Below are 28,000 nucleotides of genomic sequence, written 5' to 3'. Positions count from 1 at the left end.
AAAAAAAGGCTGGGGTTGAAACATGGCTTTTGCCTTTTGTTGTTGTTCTTGCATTCTTAACATTTAGCATACTGCCTGGCACATAGCAGCTGCTTAATAGATGGATGATGACTGAATGGCTGATCCTCCATGTCTGGGAATATCTACTGGGATCTGGTTCTGTAAGGAAACATAGCTCCCTGGTGGGTACTATTCTTTTCCAAGGTACTCTTCTACCATCTTCATTTCTTTTCCTTGTCCTATAATAAGTCTGTACCTTCTATAAGCTTCATGGCTCCCATGTTGGTGACAGGGCCTGGGAGCAACCCCCTGGATAGATAAATAGATGGATAAACATATTCCCAAATTACCTAGAGAGATAGAATGAGTAGAGAATAAGATGAGTCCCAAATGGGACATAGATAGATATAGATATAGATATAGATATAGATATAGATATAGATATAGATATAGATATAGATGTAGACATATCTCCCAGGATTATTGCTCATACATTCAGAGAAAGAAATACCAAGAAGAATAGACTGGGACAAGAAGTAGCAAAAAAGCATTTGAGGAACTCGTTCACAAGCATGTGTGTATGTGTATGCACATACATACACATAAAATATATGTTGGTTATATAGCCATGCATGTATATATACATATGTGTATACACACACATACACAAATGTTCTTGCTCCTGATTACTCCCATGATACCTATTGTCTTAAATCATTTCAAAAATCTGAGTTATTTTGGTAATTGCATACATTCAGGATCTCCTCGATACGAAAATGGAAACCCATCCATACTGCTTCATTTTATATGATTTCTGCCCCTGACTTTCCATAAGTCAATCAATGAGCATTTATTAAGTACCTCCGATGGGTCAGACAACCCATCAGCCATTTGAGATACAAAGATGAAGCATGGAGCAGCCTGTCCTCTCAAGGACCTTGTGTCTTCTCTCTTTCACAGAAGAGGGCACCAGTGGGTTAGAACTATTCTGTTAGTCTTTTTCTTTTCTCAAGGATGCCAAAGTAGCACGTGGGCTATCTATGTTTTCCTTCTCTCATTACAAGGCTGTCCGAACCTCTCCAATTGCACATGTTCTAGATGAGGCATCATATGACATTTGCCAACTGCAAATCCTCATTGGTAAGATGCTACTGCTTGCTTATACCCACCATGCATGTTGTCATTTTTTAAAAATCCTTACTCTCTGTCTTAGTATCAGTTATAAGACAAAAGAGCAGTAAGGGCTGGGCAATCAATCGGGGTGAAGTGATTTGCCCAGGGTCAAACAGTTAGGAAGTATCTGAGGCCAGATTTGAACCCAACTCCAGGCCTGGTGTTCTATCCACTATGTAACCTAGCTGCCCTTTGTCATTGTTTTCTTTATAATTAAAATGTTCAAGAAACTGATTTCTGGGAATGAATATCAATTTATTGATTAGGATAGCATTTAACCTATTAATTGGTGGTCTTTGATCCTCTTGACAATCAAAGACAAGGAAGTTCCTTCACTCAGATCTATAAATACAATTCAAAAACTAAAGATTCAGCTCCTCCCTAGGAGATATCTCTGCTTAGTGAAAGTTATCTCTGATTAGTGGAGAATGGGAAGGAGTCACTTTCTCAGGCAGGAAGAACCATATTATCTTCCTTATCTGCTAACCAGGTTTTATTTGGGGTAAACAGTCCTTGGAGTTCCTAAGAACAAAGAAAGTGTAAAAGTCAGCAGACTGATTAAGCAGACTTAATTTAGGACCCAGATATGGGAATAATACCAAATATTAAAAATGCTATACCTCAAGTTGTTCTGGGTCCTAGGACTGGCAGCTAGATAAAATCATCAAGAGAATATTGACATTAAAAGATGAAAAATAAAACATGGTTTTGGTAGTTAGGGAGCAAATTAGAATCACTACACATTTTTCCACATGTAACTTAGCTTTTTTTTCTCCTTTTCACTTCTTCATTTTTTTTAAACACTTACCTTCCATCTTAGAAAAAATACTGTGAATTGGTTTCACTATAGAAGAGTGGTAAGGGCTTGGAAATGCAGGTTAAGTGACTTTCCCAGGGTCACACATCTAGGAAGTGTCTGAGGCCAGATTTGAACCCAGGACTCCCATCTCTGGGCCTTGTTCTCCATCCACTGAGCCACCCAGCTGCCCCTTCTCCTCTTCACTTCTGCCCCAGCTCACTGTCCATTGGCAGCAGCCTTTCTAAGGTATATCTAGCACAGTGATGGGCAACCTTTTGAGCTTGGTGTGTCAAAATTCACCAAAAAAATGAGCATAACTCAGGTAGTGTGTCACTTTGGGGAAAAACCATAATTTCATGATATTTATAGTTTAAATAACAAAAATGTATCATTGTAATATGTAACTGTATTTAATAAACCAAAATAGGTAAATTAATATAGGTAGAATTGTCATCTAAAGTACACAGAGTGTCTACACTACACTACAGCAAATGTTTCATCCTTGGCACGTGGTCCGATACTTCTCTGTATGTGGCCACATGCGGCCGTGTGTCATCAAAAATGGATACACACTGACACGCGTGCCATAGGTTTGCCATCACTGATCTAGCAGATGGTCTAATTCAATGGACCCTCCATTGCCTAACAATGTGCATTTTTCATCTAATTATTTCCTTCACAAGCAGATTGCTATGCTCACCTAGAAAGAATCAACCCGACAGTTAAGGGACAGTCTAGGGGAGTTGAAAGCACCCTGAGCCTGGAGTCAGAAGGGAACTACTTTCAAATTCTACTCCCAATAGGTACTATTTATAAGATCAGGGACATTAAGTTCTCTGACATTTTCATTTTGTTTTCCTTTTCTTCACAATTGTAAAATGCAGGCAATGGGCTACTTTACCTATCTTGCCTGCTTTCTTTGAGAGCTAAATGCAGTACCATATAGAAAATGCTATACAAATATCAGTGATTATGATCTGTTTAAATGAGCTATTAAATAAATTGACACTATATTTTATAATATGTTTGCTATAACCAGACCTTTGGCAGACACACTTTAAATTAAGCCACCACTATTTATAAGTAAAATTCTAAGGTAAAAGGTGACTAAGAAATCCTGCCCTCTGCTAGTTTTTTGTTTGCTTATTTGCTTTTCTGTTTAGACTATGCAAACTCTCAAATCTCCTCATTCTACTTCCTGCTCCCAGAGATGTTAGATTCCAAGACTTGGCTGACAACATCTTCCTCCCTTCATTTTATAGCTGTACCTTGAGGGGTTAGAAGTGGATTCTTGAAGGCTATGGGCTTGAACCCAGACTGGTGTACTCCTCCTCAAGACTCATTGAGTCAACCCTCTTTCAGCAGCTTTGAGAAAGACCTTTACTAAGGAGGAACAGTAAGACCAATTCATAAGAAACATCCTCCTGAAGATCTGAGACAATCTCTCCCACAAGAGTAAACAGTCTAAAGCAGTGATTCCCAAAGTGGGCGCCACCTCCCCCTGGTGGGTGCTGCAGCAATCAAGGAGGGTGGTGATGGCCACAGGTACATATAGGGATGGTGAATAACTGTAAGGGGGCAGTGATAGTATGTGACAGGGGGCGTTAAGTAATATTTTTTCTGGAAAGGAGGCGGTAGGCCAAAAAAGTTTGGGAACCACTGGTCTAAAGGATGGGGGCTCTTGTTGAGAGAGTAAATGTGGAACCAGGGTAGCTTACAACTCTTGGTTGCCTAAAAGTCCTTTTCTCCCATTCTGGTAATGTTCAAGAAGTTCCCTGGTGAATATGTTTTCATGTATCCTTGGCTTCCAATGATGCCAACTTCCACCACCAGTTTTATCAAGAGGATGCTATTGGGGAAAATGGCAGCCAACACTGTCCTGGGGGATGTTAGGACACTGGTGGGAATATGATAAGTCTCACATCCTTCAGACCCTTGAAACATGGCAGGATATTCCTAAAAGTCCAAGGTGGAGAGGAACATTCATTTCTCCATTCTGGCTCCAGGGTCCAGAAGGCAAACCTAATACCCATAGTTAGTCTTGTACCATTTTACCTTATCAAAAGGCTTTCTAGTACTTTTTAGCACTCAGTGGAGGTCTTTTGATTAATTGGTTAATTGAAATGTATTATTAACTACTTAAGGTATCAGTTTAAAATAAGGTGGGCTGATTTTGACTCCACCCTTATATACTGTTTGCAGGTTGAATTTACCTGCAGGGGACACCCCAGGGAGCATGTTTAGAATTTCCATTCACTCTGGTTCCAGTCAACTAAATGGGATTTTGAGGGCCTAATTTCAGCTATGGGGTGACCAGGTCCTAAAAGGACTTGACATTTTAGTGTGAAGGAAAACTTATACTGGTCTTTTGGTCTCTTTCAACTCATGAAAGCAATGGCAGGATAGAATATTTTGTCAGAGAAAAAATGAAGGAACCATTGAGACTCTGCTTTGACCCAAGTGGCTAGTATATCATGGGTTTAGAGGCTGGGAACAGGGGAAAGGATTATTCTCTTTCATCCACTCCACTGTGGCTCCCACACCAACCCTGGAGTGTGGAAGAGTGTACTTGAACTTGGGCCCCTGGCAGCCTTTTCTCTTTGGTATTCTTTCTGATTAAATTAATTAAGTCATCTTAAATTTAAATGTAAATATAGTATTTATATTATGCATAAAATATAAAAATAAACAAATTTAAATACAAAATATTGAATTAAATGAATTAATTGAAATTTAACACAATTAAATTAATACCAGCCTCAAGGGTTGAAGATAATCTTATAGTTTCAAGATGGCCAGAGATCCCAGGGTTCAATGAGAGGAGCAGCTGGCTGAAGAAGTGGCAATAACAGTTGATTTTGGCAGATGGATGATTGTTTGCTTGTGGAAGTGACTGCTCACAGGGTTCAGAAGACATCCAGATTTAAAGCAGGGTTAAGGTGATATGTAAAATGTCTTACCTAGCAGTCTTAAAAGCTATTTTTAAAATATATTATATATATATNCACTTCTTCATTTTTTTTAAACACTTACCTTCCATCTTAGAAAAAATACTGTGAATTGGTTTCACTATAGAAGAGTGGTAAGGGCTTGGAAATGCAGGTTAAGTGACTTTCCCAGGGTCACACATCTAGGAAGTGTCTGAGGCCAGATTTGAACCCAGGACTCCCATCTCTGGGCCTTGTTCTCCATCCACTGAGCCACCCAGCTGCCCCTTCTCCTCTTCACTTCTGCCCCAGCTCACTGTCCATTGGCAGCAGCCTTTCTAAGGTATATCTAGCACAGTGATGGGCAACCTTTTGAGCTTGGTGTGTCAAAATTCACCAAAAAAATGAGCATAACTCAGGTAGTGTGTCACTTTGGGGAAAAACCATAATTTCATGATATTTATAGTTTAAATAACAAAAATGTATCATTGTAATATGTAACTGTATTTAATAAACCAAAATAGGTAAATTAATATAGGTAGAATTGTCATCTAAAGTACACAGAGTGTCTACACTACACTACAGCAAATGTTTCATCCTTGGCACGTGGTCCGATACTTCTCTGTATGTGGCCACATGCGGCCGTGTGTCATCAAAAATGGATACACACTGACACGCGTGCCATAGGTTTGCCATCACTGATCTAGCAGATGGTCTAATTCAATGGACCCTCCATTGCCTAACAATGTGCATTTTTCATCTAATTATTTCCTTCACAAGCAGATTGCTATGCTCACCTAGAAAGAATCAACCCGACAGTTAAGGGACAGTCTAGGGGAGTTGAAAGCACCCTGAGCCTGGAGTCAGAAGGGAACTACTTTCAAATTCTACTCCCAATAGGTACTATTTATAAGATCAGGGACATTAAGTTCTCTGACATTTTCATTTTGTTTTCCTTTTCTTCACAATTGTAAAATGCAGGCAATGGGCTACTTTACCTATCTTGCCTGCTTTCTTTGAGAGCTAAATGCAGTACCATATAGAAAATGCTATACAAATATCAGTGATTATGATCTGTTTAAATGAGCTATTAAATAAATTGACACTATATTTTATAATATGTTTGCTATAACCAGACCTTTGGCAGACACACTTTAAATTAAGCCACCACTATTTATAAGTAAAATTCTAAGGTAAAAGGTGACTAAGAAATCCTGCCCTCTGCTAGTTTTTTGTTTGCTTATTTGCTTTTCTGTTTAGACTATGCAAACTCTCAAATCTCCTCATTCTACTTCCTGCTCCCAGAGATGTTAGATTCCAAGACTTGGCTGACAACATCTTCCTCCCTTCATTTTATAGCTGTACCTTGAGGGGTTAGAAGTGGATTCTTGAAGGCTATGGGCTTGAACCCAGACTGGTGTACTCCTCCTCAAGACTCATTGAGTCAACCCTCTTTCAGCAGCTTTGAGAAAGACCTTTACTAAGGAGGAACAGTAAGACCAATTCATAAGAAACATCCTCCTGAAGATCTGAGACAATCTCTCCCACAAGAGTAAACAGTCTAAAGCAGTGATTCCCAAAGTGGGCGCCACCTCCCCCTGGTGGGTGCTGCAGCAATCAAGGAGGGTGGTGATGGCCACAGGTACATATAGGGATGGTGAATAACTGTAAGGGGGCAGTGATAGTATGTGACAGGGGGCGTTAAGTAATATTTTTTCTGGAAAGGAGGCGGTAGGCCAAAAAAGTTTGGGAACCACTGGTCTAAAGGATGGGGGCTCTTGTTGAGAGAGTAAATGTGGAACCAGGGTAGCTTACAACTCTTGGTTGCCTAAAAGTCCTTTTCTCCCATTCTGGTAATGTTCAAGAAGTTCCCTGGTGAATATGTTTTCATGTATCCTTGGCTTCCAATGATGCCAACTTCCACCACCAGTTTTATCAAGAGGATGCTATTGGGGAAAATGGCAGCCAACACTGTCCTGGGGGATGTTAGGACACTGGTGGGAATATGATAAGTCTCACATCCTTCAGACCCTTGAAACATGGCAGGATATTCCTAAAAGTCCAAGGTGGAGAGGAACATTCATTTCTCCATTCTGGCTCCAGGGTCCAGAAGGCAAACCTAATACCCATAGTTAGTCTTGTACCATTTTACCTTATCAAAAGGCTTTCTAGTACTTTTTAGCACTCAGTGGAGGTCTTTTGATTAATTGGTTAATTGAAATGTATTATTAACTACTTAAGGTATCAGTTTAAAATAAGGTGGGCTGATTTTGACTCCACCCTTATATACTGTTTGCAGGTTGAATTTACCTGCAGGGGACACCCCAGGGAGCATGTTTAGAATTTCCATTCACTCTGGTTCCAGTCAACTAAATGGGATTTTGAGGGCCTAATTTCAGCTATGGGGTGACCAGGTCCTAAAAGGACTTGACATTTTAGTGTGAAGGAAAACTTATACTGGTCTTTTGGTCTCTTTCAACTCATGAAAGCAATGGCAGGATAGAATATTTTGTCAGAGAAAAAATGAAGGAACCATTGAGACTCTGCTTTGACCCAAGTGGCTAGTATATCATGGGTTTAGAGGCTGGGAACAGGGGAAAGGATTATTCTCTTTCATCCACTCCACTGTGGCTCCCACACCAACCCTGGAGTGTGGAAGAGTGTACTTGAACTTGGGCCCCTGGCAGCCTTTTCTCTTTGGTATTCTTTCTGATTAAATTAATTAAGTCATCTTAAATTTAAATGTAAATATAGTATTTATATTATGCATAAAATATAAAAATAAACAAATTTAAATACAAAATATTGAATTAAATGAATTAATTGAAATTTAACACAATTAAATTAATACCAGCCTCAAGGGTTGAAGATAATCTTATAGTTTCAAGATGGCCAGAGATCCCAGGGTTCAATGAGAGGAGCAGCTGGCTGAAGAAGTGGCAATAACAGTTGATTTTGGCAGATGGATGATTGTTTGCTTGTGGAAGTGACTGCTCACAGGGTTCAGAAGACATCCAGATTTAAAGCAGGGTTAAGGTGATATGTAAAATGTCTTACCTAGCAGTCTTAAAAGCTATTTTTAAAATATATTATATATATATATGTTATTTATATGTATATTTCAATATATTAAATAGTTTAATACTTTCGTTCTTATGTTTTATGTTCTGATGACATTTAAGTACCAGCCATCTAGTTGTTACATTAAATACTTGCTGTGAGCCCTTCATGTTTAACATTTCTTTGCATGTAGGATTAAATTACCAGTCCCATGCAGATTGTACACTGAGTACCTTTTTTATTCCCCACTTTTTGGAGAAAACCAAGGAATGAACCATAACCTAAAGCCTAAAGAAAATTATCCACAGAAGTGGAGATATTAATGAGCCACAGAGCATGAGCACAGGGAGCCTAGCCCTAGTCTAATTAAAGGCTGGGCTCCACTGGACAGAACCTGGTCCAAACCACATCCCTGGATACAGAACAAGGAGTGGGAGCAGTATTCCCCAGGCCCTGTAGGCCTCACAGTGGTTCCTCAAGATTAGTTTTGGATTCTCAATGTTCTATTAACATGCGATGCCACTACATATTTAATGAAAAAAATAAGAATCCAAAGTTTAATAATGAGGTGTCACTAATTAGCCCCTCATGATTTTTCTGCTCTGGTCAGCACAATAACACTTAATACTAACCTAAGGATTTGAGGTTTTAGATGGAGCTTTTCTCCAAATCTCTCCCATGTCCCAGATGTGACCTAGATTCTTCCTGGGAAATGAAAGCACAGAGCATGCTTAGTGGTGTACCAAACAAACCACATTCCGCATCTTGCCAGAAAGAAAGATTTCAACTATTCTAGGAGCTATTAACTCATTTTGCATCCAGAAACAAAATACCCAATGCCAGCTGTCAATGGAAGAATGAAGTGGAAATTGTAGACCAGAGTCCGTTAAAAGAGCCACATTAGAACAATAAAATAGAAACAAGGGGACCCCCTCACTTAAAAAATGTCCAAATCATTGATTTCTATTTTTAGAGATATGAAATAATATTCTCCATATTTCTATATTTCAAGGGGTCTTGAGTATGTTTGGGAGTCTGAGTTCCATAAATGTAGAAGACTCCAACTTATAAGATGTGGTCTTATGAATCTTTATGGCAGAAAAGGAAAAAAAATCCCTGGAAGAACAGGTCAGGTAATGAGCTTCCAGGCTGGTCCTGGTAATGCAGACATACAATTTGTCTCCAAAACCAGATTTAAACCTAAATCGATTCAGAAGTCATTGTAGCTTGACATTCACTGGCATCACCTTCCAGAATCCAGTTACCTCCTTGGTTCTTAGTTTTGTCATGTATAAAATGAAGCAATTGGACTGCCAGTAAATGGTCTCTCAACCCCCCTCCCCACTGCCAGTTCTAAATCTTATAATCTATGATTATCTGGAATGAAAGAAAAAATTGGAACTACTATACATGTTTTATATTTCAAGTAACTTGGTGTGGCTCAATGGACTGGGAGCCAAACTCAGAGACCGAGGCTTATGTCGTGCCTCAGACTTGTACTCTCTGAGTAATCTTGAAGGTCTTTTCTTTTTTAAATAAGCCTTACTTTTTGGTCCTCCTAACAACTCTAAAACAGAAGGGTAAAGGCTAAGCAAATGGGGTTGAGTGACTTACCCAGGGTGACATACTTAGGAAATGTCTGAGAACAGACTTGAATCCAAGTCCTCTCAATTCCAAGCCTGGCATTCATCCACTGTGCTAACTACCTATCCCTTGAATAAGTTTATTATTTTTCTTTTAGTAAGCCTTACCTTCTGTCTTAGAAGTAATACTGAATATTGGTGCCAAAAGAAGAAGAATGACAAGGTAAAAATAGGGTTTAAGTGATTTACCTAGGGTCACATAGCAAGGCAGTATCTGTGGCCAAATTTGAACCCAGGGCTCCTGTCTCCAGGCCTGGCTCTCAATCCAATGAGCCACTATCTGCCCCTTTGAATGTCTTTTTTTTTTCAATTATTTATTTATTTAGTTTGAATGATTTTTCCATGGTTACATGATTCATGTTCTTTCCTTCTCCTTTTCCCTTCCCTCTCCTGAAGCCAACAAGCAATTCCACTGGGTTATATATGTATTATCTTGAATAAGTTTTAAGAGTCATTTAATATCTCAGTGCCCCCAGCAAACACTTTGGTTTCTTTATCCAAGTTAGCAAACATTTAGAGGGGGAAAAATGGCTATCCCTGCTCTCAGGGAGCATGCCAATGACTTTGTACAAAAAATGTATTTTTGTTGTTGTTCAGTCATTTCAGTCAGTTGTATCTTACTCTTCATGACCCCATTTGGGGTCTTCTTGACAAAGATCCTGGAGTGGATTGCCTTTGCCGTTTCTGATTAATTTTACAGGTGGGAAAACTGAGGACAACAGGGTTAAGTGACTTACCCAAGGTCACACAGCTGAAAAGTGTGTAAGGCTAGATTTAAATGAAAATGAGTCTTCCTGACTCCAGGCTGGGCACTCTATCCACTGTACCACCAGCCTGCCTGTCCCCAAAAAAGGTATAGACAAAATTACTTGGAGATCATCAAAAGAGGGGAGGTATCAGTTCTAGTGTTGTTATGATTATTTTTCATCCATTTTTGAAGAGAATCAATGACATCATGGGATGATGTCTTGATTAGTGAATGAATTGGAGTAACACAGATTTGAGTGGGAGATCCTGAAAGCCTTCTCTTAGAATGTAAGATTTTAAATGAAACTTGAAAGAAGCCAAGAGAAAGCAGGAGGAAGAGATAAGGAGGGAGAACCTGCCAAGCATGAGGACCAGTCAGTAGCAAGAGATGGAGGTCACAATTCTCCCAAAAGAGTTCACTCTATTAGAAGAACTCCAAGGGTAGTCCTTTTCCAGATGGAGCCTTTGTAATTGAAGCAGCACTTCTAAATGCTTCATTACAAAATCTACTTCATTGGATCCAAGCTCTCACCAACCACTGAGCTGACTAGATCTCCCCATCCCTACTAGTTCATGTTGTTGTCCATCCAGTGCTTCTCATCTTGGGGGTAATTATTGCCCCTGTTTGACCACATGGCTAAAGTGTTAACCAATGCTTAACCCTCCATTCCCTGTCTCCCCCAAGCTGGAGGCTTTCAAGATCTCTTTACACTTACTTTATACTTACACCATGCTCAAGCGTTCCATCTCTTGACTCTTTTTCTCTATGGCTGTCCCACCTCCCTTCTCTGAGACTACATATCCTTATGATATGTAGTGATATCCTGAGAACCACTATTGGCTACGGCACACCAGCCTGCTAATGCCCACCACTCATACCTCTATTGCCCTTTGGGATTCTCACAATATTTATTCACTAAAGACAGTGGTGGTCCAAGATTCACAATCACATGATGAAATATTTGAGATTTAAAGGTGGTATTCTGTGCCAGGAAAGAGCATGGGATTGTTGAAAGCCTAGTGTGATTTCCCAAATGCCATCCCTTTAGTAAATCTAACGAAAATGAAATCTGCACGAGGGAAAGGCAAGGAAATTGTCAAATTCATTAATCTAGTAATCGCTTTGAAAAATTAAAGTGATTTTTAAAACTTTCAGTTTTTGGCAAAGACATTACCCTTCCCACTTCATCTCCCCTTTCCCCTGGCAAACACAGGCAAAACACCAAGCATTAACATACTGATTTTTTTTTTTTAATTTGAAAAATCTTTGAAAAACAGCATTCCCAGAGGCAAAGCCTCAGAGAGCAGGAACTAGTTTCTATTTCATCAGAATGAATGAATGCATACATGAATTAGTTGCTTTCCAAATGCCAGGCATTTTAGTATACTTTGAGCATATAAGTATAAACAAATCAGGCAGTGCCTGCCCTCAAAGAACTTACACTCTCTAAGAAGTCAACATATATAGTTAGAGATGGGAAGGGAAAAGGGAGGGATGAAATGAAGGTAGCAAAAAAGGGTCATGCTGGGCTCATGCTAGGACTTGATACTTTCATCTGTAAAATGGGAATCATAAGAGCCCCAACCTCACAGAAATGTCGTATCTTTGGACTTCAACGCCCAGCATCCCTTTCCCTTCGTCCTCACGTTTGCGTTGTTATATTGTTTGTATATAGTTCAGTAATTCGGCCCATGCTCTCTCTCTCTTCCACCTGCGCTTGGCTTGGGTGAGCTCCCTCTTGACTCTAGCCTTTTAGTTTCCTTTTTGCTTCAAGTTAATTTTAATAAATCTTAATAAATATAATACTTGGAGTATTTTGGATATTCATTTTAATTTTCCCAGTTGTTAGGGGATCAAATGAAATAACATGTAAATCACTTTGCAAACCTTAAAGCCTTTCATAAATACTAACTCTTGTCAGGCCATTTGCTAATATAGGTCCATTCATTTTTAAACAGGCACAAAGGAATCCTGATAGTTCTTTGAAGGAAAAATAGAAGCACCAAATGCTAAGAAGGACCCCAGGTTCAACCTTTACTAAAAAATACCACTTTGCAATTTGGAATGAGTTCACCTATGCTCATATAGGCACTGAGTCAGATTGGAATCTGGCTCCTCTGACTCCTGGTTAATCTGACAAAGATGATTGATTATAAACCAAGAATCTGGCTTGGTGATGACTATAGCTAGCATTTATATTGTATTTTAAAGTTTGCAAAGTACTTTACAATTGTGGTCTCATTGTATGCTGACAGCTGTGCTGGGAAGCAAGTGCTAGCATAATCCCAATTTACAGTTGAGGAAACTGAGGCAAAGGTTAATTGACTTGTCCAGGGTCATACAACTAATTAAGTATCTAAATATGGATTTGAACTCAGGTGTTCCTGACTCTAGACCCAACTCTCTACCCAATACACCTAATGAATTTTAGACAAAAATGTTTTTAAAATGTGTTTACATACTCTGCCACCATTTTTTATGTTTGAAATAAAAAAAAAAAGTAATATTCTCATCCTCATTTTACAGGGGAAAAATAAAAGAATAGTGAGAGAAAGTGACTTCATAGTAGGTGTCACCTCTGGTCACAGTAGCCTTCTAACTAGTCTCTCTCCCCTCCAGACCACCCCACCAGTCTCTCCCCATTTCAGTTTATTCCCTACTTAGCATGGGGGTGTGTGTGAACTGCCTTGGTGCACTTTCCCTCTCAACAAACTCCCTATTACCCCAGGACCTAAAACAAACTCCTCCGCCTCTTATCTGATAATCCCTTTTTTTTTTTTTTAATTTAAACCCTTAATTTCTGTGTATTGATTTATAGGTGGAAGATTGGTAAGGGTAGGCAATGGGGGTCAAGTGACTTGCCCAGGGTCACACAGCTGGGAAGTGTCTAAGGCCGGATTTGAACCTAGGACCTCCTGTCTCTAGGCCTGGCTCTCAATCCACTGAGCTACCCAGCTGCCCCCTCTGATTTCCTTTTGATCTGGCTGCTCTAAAAGAAAGTTTGTGAGATATCCTGAGTCAAAGAGCCCTGAGCATGAATGTCAATAGGTATGGATGCAGTGTTAGTGGTTTGATTCTTTTGAATTCTCTTCAGTGCTTTATGTAGAATGCCAGACTTAGTGTCAAGAAGACCTGAGTTCAAATCCAACTTCAGACACTTATCAGCTGTGTGACCCTAAGCAAGTCCCCTAACCTTTGTCTGCCTCAGTTTTCTAATCTGTAAAATGGGGATCATAACAGCACCTACCTCCCAGGGTTGTTGTGAAGATAAAATGAGATAATGCTACTAAATCTCTTTGTGAACCTTAAACCACTTTACCATTGGTAGCTATTATTTCTAGCATATGAGGGAGGAGAAGGGAAGGGAATGAGCATCTATTCCATGCCAGGCCTAAGTGCTAAACACTTTACAGAGACTATTGTATTTGATAATGAGAGTTTGAGTTAGGTCCTGAATAATTTCAAAGCAATAAGTAGAATGTCCTACTTATTTCCAGTCTGTTTTTAGGTACCTGACCAAAACAAAAAAATGCATAAAAATAGCTCTTCACAGAGGATTCTAATTCACCTCAGCCTGCACAGTATTTTCAGAGAGCTGCATGCATCCCCTTCTTTTTCCCCCCTTAGTTTTTCCAGTATCCCAATAGAAATGACCCTTCCCATCCTCCCCCTGTCATAGTCTATCTACTCAAAGAAAACCCAAACTTGTAAAGATTTGACTTTGAATCACCTGTTTTCTACCTCCATTGTTGTCTTCCTGCCTTCTGAAATAACGAAGAAAGCCCAATTGTAGAATCTAAAGCTTGAAAAGACATGCTGACCTCCAAACTCTTCATTTAAACTGTGAGCCAGAGAAGCTGTAACTTTCCCGTGTCATGTAAGGAGAAAATAAGAAAGTCTGGATTTAAATTCCATGTTCTTCTCATTGTTCCTCTTGCCATGCCTCCTCAGTGTGGGTCCAGGCCATCTCCCCCCTTCTCCCAAAATGCTCCAGCCTATCATGTTTTAAAATCTTTCCCTAGCATTTTGTCCTCTTTTAAAACAAATATCCCCATTAAAACCTGGTGAGTATTAGGTTTTGGTGACTAGTACAGGGCAGATTAGGGATGGCTTCTGCTCAAAAGGGGCCTCAAAGATGATCTTAGTAGGCCTTAGGAATGGAATTTTAGCTCTTGGCATAGGAAAACCACTGGAAGGAGACAGGAATACGAGTAGGATGCTATCTAGCTTCAGGGAGGTCCAAAATAGGTAGCAGTGGGTTGTCCTGGCAGGTGGGAGGATCATGGCACCAAGCTAAGTAGGTAGCAGGTAATGGGCAAGGGTCCAAGCCAGTAGGTGGTCTCCCTCTGGAAGGTCTGGTAGGAAATGAACCCATTCCTAGGAGCTATTCCTTTGTTGAGGGCAGAGCTGACAGATCTAGTAATAGACAATCTCAGATTAAAGCTAAAAGAATGTCTAAAAACCTTCTAGAATTCAAGGAGGTAACACCCCACTTTCCAAAGGAAGCATCTTTAGCATTGCTGTTTCTCCATTCTAAGGACAGGATTGCTGATGGAGGAAATGGGACATGCAAAAGTGAGAGAGATCTTGTTCCTGGAGGGGTGAGTGTGTGTGTGTGTGTGTGTGTGTGTGTGTAATGGATAGGATTCAATTCATGATTGATGCAATCACCACAATCCATGCTGGGTCAAACCAAATCATCCTCCTCCCCCCCCTCCCACTGTCCAAGAAATAGAGATTAGAGCAATAGTCCAAAGCCAGAAAAGGTATGTGTGTGTGGGGGGGGGGGGGTAGGAGGGACAAAGGAGGTATGCCAGAACAGAATGGGTTAACACTATGGCAGGAACAACATATCTTGTACAAAGTTTCTGAGCAAGATAAAAATCTTTTCATATTATCAACACACCAGTCCCAGCCCCTGCTAGCTCAGGAGTTAGGAACCTGGATTCTAATCCTGAGGAAGTCACTTAACTGCCCTGCCCTTCAATCTCTTCATTTCTAAAATTAAAATGATAGGTAAGATGATCTATAAAGTTCTTTCCATCTCTAATTCTATGATCGGTGATCTGGTTACAATCTAACTTTCTTACCCTGTTTCCTCATATAAATTCTCTAGCACCTGGATTGCACACAGTTAGGAAGATCTGAGTTCAGATTCAATCTCTGATTCCTTACAGTGTAACCCTGGACAAGTCATCTGTCTGCCTCAGTTTCCTCAACTGTGAATACCTCTCAGGGTAGTTGTGAGGATCAAATGAGAATCTATCTCTAAAGTACTTGGCACACTGCAGGCATTGTTGTTGGCAGTCCTTCGTTTTCAAAGAGAACCAATGATATCACAAGATGGTATATTGACTTACATGGGAATTAGATCTAAATGCATCCAGTAGACACTTTACAAATGCTCTACTCCACTACTAGAAACACTAGCCTACAGCGTGTTCCCTAAATATACAATCCCTCTTCCTTTTAAAAATCAAATATGTGTCTTGCCTAGAATATTCTCTCTCTTCACCTTGTATATCTAAGTAAAGCTTTTTATTTCCAGAGCAAAAGGGAGCTTCAATAAAGAACCTGAAATAAGTTTAGGGCTATTTGGCCAGAGAAAGAGCTCTTCATCTTATTTGTGTCTTGGACCTCTTTGCTAGTAGCCTGCTGAAGCCTTTGATGTCTTCTCAGAACCACGTTTTCCAGTCTATAAAAGAAAATATGCACACTTACAAAAGAAATCAATTCTGGAGAAATATTAATATCTATATCTTTCTATTTATCCCATTTAAAAACCCTCACCTTCCATCTTAGACTCAGTACTGTGTATTGGTTCCAAGGCAAAGGAGCAGAAAGGGCTAGGCAGTGGGAGTAAAGAGACTTGCTCAGGTAGGATGTATCAGAGACAAGATTTGAACCCAGAACCTCCCATCTCTGGACCTGGCTCTGGATACTCTCTCTCTCTCTCTCTCTCTCTCTCTCTCTCTCTCTCTCTCTCTCTTTCTCTCTTTCTCTCTCTCTCTCTGTCTTAGAGTTCACAATCCCCAGCCTAAAAACTTGTTGTCCCTTTGTTCTTCCCAGAAAGATGTTCCATTCATTTCTATTTCTTGCTCAGAATGCAACACAATTTAGTTCATCTTTACCTGGAAACAAAACCCACAGAGCAAATAAATAATATTTAACTGGAAACATGGCTGTTCCCTAGGCTGCAGTGAAACAGAGCAGAAAGAAGTGGGGAGGGATAAATTTACCTGATACTAGTTCAGCAGGAAATTCTGCCCAGGTAGATCACACCTTAAGCAGGTCAGGGAGACAGACAAACTCCAGCTGCCCATGAACCTATTCAATTCAGAGGACCAGCTCCACCCTTCCCTTATACTACTTCAGCTACAGAGGTGTGCCCAGGTAGGTGCTGGAGCCAGCTCCAACCTGCCTGAGCTGATGGTTGAATTTTCATTTTCATTACACCTGGGAAATCAGCAAATACTCCAGATCAGGGCTTGATATATTGTTTTCTTAGTTGTCTAGATTTTTTTTAAATGGTGGAGAAAATGTTAACAATGTGGACTAATCTCAAAAGAACATTGTAGCACTGTTTTTTTCTTTTCCAAAGAGAAAGTTAAATACTTACCGTCCTACTCTTGTATCTCCATTTCCCTCTTTCCTCTCCATGAAGCACAAAAATTCTCTTTGCCATCAGTCTCCTATATCACGGATTCCTACCTCATTTGATCCCTAGGTAGCAGAGAAAAAATACTCTCCCCATCAGCCTCCTTTCTGATAAAAGACTCCATAAGACATGCTCCTTTCTATTAAGATTTTCTGGGGAGCAACTAGGTTGTTTAGTAGTTTGAGAGCCAGACCTAGAGACAGGAGTCTCTGGCTTCAAATCTGATCTCAGGCGTTTTCTAAATGTGTGACCTTGGGCAAGTCACTTAATCCCTACTGCTAGCCTTTACCACTCTTCTGCCTTAGAACCAATACACAGTATTGATTATAAGATGGGAGGTAAGGATATAAAAAAAAAAAAAAGATTTTCTGGACAGGGTCAGAGGATCACTCCTTTCTTATGAATCCTAATAATACTTATCATCTGTAATTACTGACATGGTAATTAGAATATAGTAAACTTTTCATGTGCTCAATAAATATTTTCTGAAAATGAAGCCAGGGGTATCCTAGAACCAGTTTATTCATGCTCTCAAGATCTGATTGTTAAATTTTCAGTCCAAACACTTAACACTTCAAAAACTGGCAGATGTTACAAATTGAGATTTTATTTATTATTTTTTGGGTTGCCTAGAATTAAGAAAGTGATAGAGAAAATGTGCACAATGCAAATTAAAATTAAAAGTATATGCACACATTCCCACCTCCCCCGGAAAGTTGTGAAACATGTATTAGCACATCCTTGAAAATAACTATTCTTTATATAATATTACAAGTTTTACAAGGTTGTTTTGTTTTGTTTTAGAATATTTGCTTGATTCTGTTAAACAGTTACTCTTTGTCAGTCCTAAGGACATAACTCTGGCAAAATCCCAATTAAAGAAGTAAGTCCAGTGAACATTATGAAGGTGATGGGTAGTTAAAAAACTATAACTAAGTACTAATTGACCAGATATAAATTTTCAGCTACTTTTTTTTTAATTTTTTTTTTTATTTTTTAAACCCTTAACTTCTGTGTATTGACTTATAGGTGGAAGAGTGGTAAGGGTAGGCAATGGGGGTCAAGTGACTTGCCCAGGGTCACACAGCTGGGAAGTGTCTGAGGCCGGATCTGAACCTAGGACCTCCCGTCTCTAGGCCCGGCTCTCAATCCACTGAGCTACCCAGCTGCCCCCTCGGCTACTTTTTAATGGAAGGAAGAAAGGAAGAAAGGAGGGGAGAGGAGGGGAGGGGAGGGGAGGGAAGGGGAGGGAAGGGGAGGGAAGGGAGGAAGGAGGTAATATATAAATGAAACAACTAAAACCCAGAAATTTCAAGAGACTTCCCCAATTTGGACACTTCTAGAGTGGGGAACAGAATCCAGATTTTTACAGCTTTTGCATAGTCCTGCTTTAATAGCAACTACAATAAAAATATCTGCTGCCTCCTAAGTCATTGATTCATTTACTTTGTTCATAGAATGATCGTTTATTAAGGACCTATTGTATGCTGAGCACTGTATTAAAACACTAAGAGAGAGTTACTAAGGTCATGTAAAAAAATAGTTCCTGACCTCATGGAATTTATAATCTAGGAATGGAGAAAGTGGGAAATACAGATGGGCTTGGGAGTAAGAGAACTGGGTTCAAACTTCCCCTTAGATATTAATGATGTGATCATAGGAAGTGACTTAAATCCTGAGATCCTCCATTCTTCAACACTTAAATGGAGCTAAACATATTTCTATGGACCACTTCGTAAAGGAATAATTTCTCCCTCATTGGAGTCCCTTAAATAAAGGCTAAATTATCAATCTGCTGTTGACTGTGTTATAGTAGGATCCCTGGTCAGATATACCTCTTTGGTTCCTCCTAAACTCTGAGCCTTTGATTCTGTTCATGGTCCCTTGCATTAGAATTGTTACATGAAATCCTTGTCATTTTCTGATCTCATATAATAAGCCTTGAAGACAGAGTTCCCACAATGAACTGTAACCACTTGGGCATAGTAAGTAACATCTTTAAAAAGCTTAGCTGAAACTCCATTCAATTGGTGATGCCTATCTAATTTTTAAATTCAGTCTGAAGAAGAAAAACAAAATAGAAAGCTCTTTGTAGTCTTAATGAATGTCAGGGAGAACTCAGTTAGATCTTATCCTGAATGATGGGACAATGCTTTTGCAGTTAGCCATTTATTTGATTTTCTAAAGTACCCTAAGCCATTCCTGGGAGGAACAGAATAACAAACCTCAGCTTTCCCTGCTGATGAGGGATCTTCTTACAGACTTCCCTCAGTCCACCCTGTGTTCTCAAGTTTTCTTAACTTTATAAAAGTTTCTTCTCAAGAAAAGCAAAGATGAGCTAAGGTAGACATGTTGACCATAGTCCATAGCATTCACCAGTGCACTTAAACCAGATTAAAATGTAATTGGGAAACATTTAACAAAATAAATAAAAATACAACAAAACACAGATATCACAATATGCAGCCCCCAAGGATCTGTAGGTGGATTTATTGGCTCCCATTTCTATTTGAGTTGGACATCATTGAACAATTCATAGTGACATGAACTGAATTTGTAATTTTATTGTTATAGGCTAGTGATGCCCCAAATTTTTGAACCTCAAACCTCTTGCCACCACAAAAATGTTTTTGTGAATTCTTAGGGTAATTTAATATACTACAAATATTATTCTGCAATTATTTACTGCTCAAAGTAAAATTAAGTCATTTTTAGCCCCAAATAACTAAACCAATTAAATAAAAACTATTGATATAGAGAACTCTTAGGTGAAGACCCTCCCTCTACTATGGGGATCAGCATGTTCTCTACAATATTATAGTAATGAAAGATGCCTAGAGCATCAGCAAGTTATATGACTTGCCAGGTCATGCAAGAAGTTTGTCTCAGCTCAGTCATTAGGTCATGTCTGATTCTTGGTGACTCCCTGGACTCTACTGTCCATGAGGTTTTCTTGGCCAGGATCCTGAAGTGTTTTGCTATTTCATTCTCCTGAGTATGTCTCAGAGGGACACTTGAATCTAAGACTTCCCAAATGGCTTCTGATCCTTAAACAACCATTGCATTTCAGAACTAATTCATACTAAGATGGAAATGGCAAAATAGACTTTTGCCTATGCTAGGGACATTATAAAAGCAGACAAGCTTTATTTTTTTTAAATCCTTACTTTCTGTCTTGGAATTTGTTCTAAATATCTGTTCTAAGTGTGTTATTGGAAATTTTGGGGTCCTTGAACTACATTTCCCATGAGCCCACTGGCTTCCTGTCGTTATGTGATAATGTAGACACAGGAGGATAAAATTGAGTGGCTGGACTTGCTCTGTCTCTTTGCTCTCCATCCAGCAGTGTGGGAGGAGGTAACGGTGTGCTCTTTTTAAACTGACTAAGCCAGAATGGCATGTGGCTTCATTTTCTAATGGCTACTAATAAATCTTAAAAAAAAAACATAATAATTTAAAGTTATCCTTATAGATTAATTTTATTTTTTACATTAATGGTGACCAGAAGTTTTGGAAAAGAACTCTCAATTTTTTATTATAGACTAAATAAATTTAGTAAAAGCCATTGTAAGGGGGAAAGGGTTTTTTTTGGTCATATATATTTGAAAGGTGGTCGCCAGGGGGAATTTCCCCAATTAAGTTTCAAGTCAACCTCAAGTCAAAATTGACTTTTATGGGTATTTATTTACAACTGAGAAGAGGTAGAAGAAATAAGGAAATAGGAATCTAACACAGTAGGTAAGTTGCTATGATCCCCTAGGTAAATCTAATTAACCTTTAGCCGAGAGTCAGAGGGCCAGAGGGCCAGAGGGCCGGAGGCCCGGAGGTGAATGAAGCAAAGCTTTTTTTAAGTTTATATGTATTAATCTAATTAATATCTATTTTGTTATATGATTCTTTATCTGTTCCATTTTCCCATGATTTTACTGAACAACAATGTCATTGTAAAAATGCATTCAACTTACACAAACCCTTCACAAGATCACATGTTGCTTAGAAATGCCTTTTTTTTTACTTTGCCTTTGTTAATAGTCACATATGATGATGGATGGACTTTATCAAAACTGGTTACAATTGTATACAACCTTGAAGAATATGATGACTTAAGAATTTAAATTCTAATTTTATAAGGGACCTTTTAAAATTACTTTAAGATACTTTAAGATATTATATTAAGATATAATTCTTGGTGATATTTTAGACAAAAAAAAAAGTTTTTATCAGCTTTGTATTGTTTTTCCCCCCTAGGCTTTGTCCCACATTTGGATGGAGGCAGTAATAGATTTTGTTAAAAATATCTCAGCCAAGGTTGAGTGATTTGCTACATCTGTTGAATCTGTGACAAGTATACAGTTTTAAATACCACATAACAAGTGGCTATATAGAAATTCATGTGAATCCTATATAATGAGGGTTTTGTTTACTATTGCCATTAAATGTGTTATTGTAATTTTGGGGAATTGTGGTACTTTATTTGAATGTGCATTATAGATCTGCTATTTTGTAAAAGCCATTTGCACTCACAGGGTGTTTATGGCAAAGTTTAAAAGGAAATGGATCCATTTTTAGGTGAGAAACCTTTGTCTTCTACCACACTGTATCACTGATTCTAAGCTATATATTTTTGATTTTTAAAAAAATGTTATTATTTTTTTCTTTGCATGTGCAATACAATATTTGAGTTTCTTTTTTCCCTCATTTTTGTACTTGAACACATTATCAATATAAATCCTTTTTTTGATTTTGCAATAATAAAAGTTTTATATAAATATATATTTGCTTTAATGTTAATGCATACCCCAAAAGCTTTAGACTATGAGAACCTGCCATGAATTGATAAATGTTACAGGACTGTGATTTATGATTCTGTCTGATTCCAGGAGAAGGGAACAAAAGAGCCACTATAAGAAGCACAAGGTCAAGGAGACCAACCAATTCCAATGGGATTGATGAGAAACTGCACAGTGCATAGGAGCCCAAGGTCAAAAAAAGACCATACCAATCTAGGTAGGATTGACGACCCTCTACACCAATACTAAAGGACTTGAACCTAGAGTTTGGGGTTCGAGATTTTGGCTGTTCTGACATATGTTAGAAGGTCAGCTTTCTCTGAGCCACATCCTAGTCAAGTATTGAAGGTTGGCTACCATCATTGCTCTCCCTATCCCTGAGAGCAATCAGACCTGGAGGCAAATCAGACCAGGGAATGACACTTCACTTTCACACAAAAATCTGGTCCTTTCTTCTTTTTTATAAGTGTGGCAACTTTGTAGTCCTGGCTACTGAATGGATAATTGCATAATTATAGATATCACTTTAATTGAGCCTTAATTCAAGGACCTGTTATAAGTTTATTTTTCCTTTACTTACATGTTTGAACATAAGACTTTGACATTTTATATCTCATCCACAAGTTATTTTTTTCTTCTCTTTTATTTGGATTTTTTTTAATGTTATTGGGTTTCTTTTCATAATTGACTCATACACCCCTATAACTCAACTATGTATCCTTAGCTGATCTAGGTATTTGTCTTTACCCTTGTCAGGGGAAAATGTGCTATAATTCTCCTCAAGGGGGGTGTGTATGTATTATAATCTATATTGTAAAGTTTAAATTCTTTTGAGAGTAATTTCAGGATGAGAAATTTGCCACCTCCCCAGAATCCAGACAACAAACCTCTTTGGAGAAGGCACCATGAAGATGCTTGCAGAAACCTACATGGCATCAAAAAGATCCAGAATGAACTTTGGGGTACAGTTGATTGAACTATGGGGGGATTGAATGCATTTATTTTGAATGTACACTCTTATGCCAAAGGGGATTGCCTCCTAATTGGCTTTTTGTCAATGTACCTAGCAATCATAGGATCATTGGTTTTTTTTTCTCTTTTCTTTTATACTATAATTTTAAAAGTTGGTTATGTTTACAAGAGCCTTTGGGGAGACCAGTTTCCCTTGGGGGGATGTGTTATTGGAAATTTTGGGGTCCTTGAACTACATTTCCCATGAGCCCACTGACTTCCTATCATTATGTGATGATGTAGACAGGAGGATAAAATTGAGTGTCTGTCTCTTTGCTCTCAATCCAGCAGTGTGGGAGGAGGTAACAGTGTGCTCTTTTTAAACTGACTAAGCCAGAATGGCATGTGGCTTCATTTTCTAATGGCTGCTAATAAATCTATAAAACCCATAATATTTTTAAAGTTATCCTTTTTCATATTCATTTTATTTCTTACACAAGGCAGAAGAGAGGTAAGGGCTAAGCAACTGGGATTAAGTGACTTTCCCAGGATCACACAGCTAGGAATTATCTACCTAGCTAGCCAAACAAGTTTGAATTTGTAAGAGAATTTCAGGAATCAGGAGAATCCTGGGGAGGTACCTGATGGGAATAAATAGCCCTTCCTAGCCTAATGAACTATTATTATTACAAAGGCACTTAGTCTGGTTTTTTTATGAAGTTGGCCCTGAAAAATCACAAGGCATTTAAGATAAGTGGTTCACACACATCCTTCCAAGATTCTTTCAAGGATTAAAAAGAAAATAAGACATCCCACTCATTCCACTTTCATCCTAAGATCACAAAGGTCAATTTGATGATATTTCAATCTTTTTACCTATCCTTCAGGAGTCAGGCAGGTATTTCCCTGGAAGGTAATAATTAATTTTACTTGTCTAGTCACAGACTTTGCTTCATTTTTTTTTCCTATGATGCCAAACAATCAGACTTCGGTATCAGGTAGAAACATTTCAGTTACAAAAGGAAGCTTCTAAAATGTAATAAATGAAGAAAGGAATGTACAAATTGTAGAATTTTGAAACCTCCAGATCATATGTTTCATCCCAATTACAATAGCAATGTTGGACAGGTAGATCAAGTATTATTATTTCTATTTTGCAGGTGAAGAACCTGAGGTTGAGAGAAGTAAAAGGATTTTCCCAAATGACAGAACCAAATTTGCAGCTCCAGTGTCTCTGATCATTTAACAATAGTGTCTCTCATGATTTTACTAATTATAATCAAATATTGGTTTGATCCTTTAACATTAAATTACTACAGTTAACAATATTTTATATTTGTTTGGAGGCTTCACCTGAGATGATTAAATGTTTAACTTTACTACTTTTTCCTTCTTTCCTTCCTTCCTTCCTTCCTTCCTTCCTTCCTTCCTTCCTTCCTTCCTTCCTTCCTTCCTTTTTCTTTCTTTCCTCTCTCCTTCTTTCTCTCTCTTTTCCTCTCTCTTTCTTAAAATAACTCTTTACTTTCTATCTTAGAATTGATTAGCATTTCTTCCGAGTTTCTCAGTTTTGGTTACAAGGCAGAAGAGTGGTAAGGGTTAAGCAACAGAAGTTAAGTGACTTGCCCAGAGTCATATGGCTAGAAACTGTCTGAGACTGGATTTCAATTCAGATAAATGAGTTTTCCTGGCTTTAAGCCTGGCAATCTGTCCACTAGGCCTCCTAGATGCCCTTAAGTGCTATATCAATGTTAGTTATTATTATAATTAAATATACCATATTTAGTATTAACAAAAAAGTAGGCTCTGCTACTGTGATCAGTTCAATGAAGGTGATATTCTGGGGAACAAACTGTCTCTTCCAGTGACATGACTTATGATTTAATGAGTATAAATAACGGCCTGGGATTTTTGAATATGAGGGGCATTTACTTTTCCATCTCTAGGGTCAATAATGCGAGAACTGGGAAAAGGAATTACTGATTTTCACATATATATATATATATATATATGTATATGTGTGTGTGTGTGTGTGTGAGTATCACTCAATTCCAGTTACTATCCTTATAAAGGCTTCATCATTCTATCTTTATCACAATTATTTTCATCTATCCTCATGAATTCCTAAACAAATATGAAAAAACATTTCCAAGCTAGTGACTGGCAATCTTTTTGTAGTTTCAATACATCATCGTTTTGGTTTTATTAACAACTGTCCCTCCTAAGCACACTTATTTCACATATTTTGTATCTTTCTCTCTATTCTAACAAAATTAATTTGATTCTTTAAAGTGTTTGATGAATCTCACCTCACCTTTTGAAATCAATGGAGGAGGCATCTCTGTAAATCCTGAATTTTGAGCTATAGATCACAAAATTGGCCACTATGTGTCGCTGTTTCATTTATTTCTTTAATGTGTTTAATGTGTTAAGATGCAGAAAGACTTTTCATAGACATAAAATACTTCAGTCCCTTAAAAGATTAGCCTAATCCATTCTTCTTTCCTAAAGAGAGTTAAGATGCTAATATGTCACTGTAATTAGAAAAGATTGACCATTATGTTTATTTCAGGCAGTTAAATGAAGTTGTAATATAAACTTTTATTTGTTTTAATGTTCTGAAGATTAAAAAAGAAAATGAGTTTTTTTTTAAGATTTGAAATTTAAGTTTTTTACATATTTGAAATCACTTAAATCATATTGGTTAAATACCAGCAACTTTTTAATTGAACACCTATGGGTTTCTCTAGTTTGTTTGTTTGTTTGTTTGTTTTAACAGGAAATAGCTACTCAAAAAATCTTACTCAAGGGATAGCTAGACATCACATTAAATTATTTTACTTAATATTTTATATTTATTCAGAAGCTTCATCTAAGGTGGTTAAATATTTGATTAATTGAAAATTATAATTGCTTCTTTATAGAAAGTGCGAAGTGATCTTTTCCATTCTGACCACTTTTCCCATCTGTTTAAATATGTTTATTAATGCAAGTTGAGGTGATGATAGTTCCTTTTGGCCTGGGACCATGCACATATACAATACCAAAAGTTACAGAGTGAAAATTTTTATAATCTCTCTTGGGCCTCAAATAACCAATCCCATTGTAAGTTTATTTTAAGTGTTGAAAACCCAGCCCCCATACCTCCAACCACCTCTTTCAACCAACTTTAACACTGGGCTGTACCCCTGGGTAATAGCTAATGATAAATATAGGCTTTAGACTCACCAAACAATGGAGACATCATGACTTTGTGATTGTTCTTAAAAGACTTGGATGTTGTTACATAGAAAATGTGCTCATTTCAGGCATTTTTCCCTGTTGTTCTCCCTCTTTAAAGTACATCTCTAGAAGGTTGCTTTCATTCTGAAAACATAATGAGGTAGGGAAAAGGAGGGAAAGATAGGGAAGTGAAAGGAAGGAAGATAGCTGGGGGTCCCCCCCCCAAGCTAATAGGGAAATTGATCAGGGGTTTTTGTGGGTAGGCTAGGGAGTAGATTAAATCAGGCTAGACTCAAGGGAAAGGTAGGTAGGTTTATTTAGGGTTAGGAAGGGAAAGTTTAGGAAAGCCAGGGGAAAGTTTGATCTCTGGCAGCTAGGCAAGAACCAAAGCTCTCCCATTAGGTTAGGGGGAAAAAAGGTGCCAAAAACCCATGCTTCTCTCCTCTTATTCTCCCTCTGACACCTCCCACAAAGGAAGTGTGAGGTGTCAGAGGAAGTTGCAGTAGAGAGTCCTGGGAGATGGAGTCTCCCAGGTCTTAGGTCCATTAAAAACCGCACATTCCCCCCTGGGATCCGTTGGGATACTTGTCTCCCCAATGGATCCAGAAAAACATAACAGATTAATGTATGTACAATTTTACACAGGGAAAATACAACAACTTGGGGACAAGGAAACAAAGGGAAACAAGAACAGAACCAATAAGGGGGCAGTCCCCCTTGGTACAACAAAGTGCATATAAACAAATGTATTCAACCCACCAAAGTTCAATTCTGCACATTCGGTTTGCTCAGGAACTCCTGGAGCAGCGTGTAGTCTCCGTGGGCATCTCCATGGCATCTTCTGCAAGGCGTTCAGTCTCTGGATTCTGATAGGCAGTAAATTTCTTAACCTAAAATAACTTAAACCTTTTCATATAAAATAAAAACACACTCCTCCCATGGAGGATATAAAGAAACACATAGGAACCACATAGGGATACGTGGCCAAGTTATAAGGCATATGAATCAATTATCAAAAATATCAAAAAATTCAAAATAAAAAATAACCTCTGAGTGAAATATAAATTATCAAAAATGTGAAAAAATTCCAGCAAGAAAAAAAATCACAAATCAAAACAGGTCCTTGTATTGATCCATGTCCCATAAGCCTGTAGCAACAATCACTAGATCTCAAAACAAATGGGAAATAGAATTCACTAGTCTGACTTTTTTCTTTGCTTTCCAGGATAATGGAGCCAGAACAATTGATGTTAGGTAGTTGATAGAGCATATGGTACAAGGAAGTCCTGCATTTAACACATGTTAAACAGCTGCAACCTCAAGTCTCACATGATCACATCCTTGTGCTCTTTGCACAGAATCTCATCAATGCCCATAGGATTGGTTTGGCCTCTTTTACCTTTGTGCTCGTTTTGCACTTCACAGGCTAACTTTTGTGTTCCTTTGTGGTCCGTTTCTCCTTGAATCAAACATATTTATTGAGCAAAAGTCCCATAATATTTAAATAACTTGTAGCAGGTTACCATAGTCCAAAGCTTTTTGGGGACATATTTATATGTTAGGCAAACGGACATCTTAACTTATTCTATTGCAAAAATCAAAACAGTTTAAAAAATCTTCTCAATACTGGTGACATGTGCTTCAAAATACAAAAAAGTAAGAGAAAAAAATCAAATACTGTATCACACATGCAGGAAGAAAAACAATAATGAAAAATATCAAAAATATATATATTTCACAATCACATTTCCTCTTTAAATCACATTTCCTCTTTAAATTGCCATGATCCACAGTGTGAGTGCAAATGAAGTAGATAAAGCAATGTAGGTATAAAAGCAATAATACATTCAAGAAAATAAAAAAATGCATAAAAGGCACATCAAGTCAATATAAGTCACTAATACAGGTATTGTCCTAAAATGGCAATTTGTTCAAGTACAAGGATCAATCAAATACAGTGCAACAAAATAGTACAGATTCAGTAATAAGAAAGTCTTATCATGATCAATAGTCAAATATACAGTCAGTTATT

This window comes from Gracilinanus agilis, chromosome 4 (genome assembly GCF_016433145.1).
Source record: "Gracilinanus agilis isolate LMUSP501 chromosome 4, AgileGrace, whole genome shotgun sequence".
Taxonomy (NCBI): domain Eukaryota; kingdom Metazoa; phylum Chordata; class Mammalia; order Didelphimorphia; family Didelphidae; genus Gracilinanus; species Gracilinanus agilis.
Note: the sequence above shows the minus strand (reverse complement) of the source record.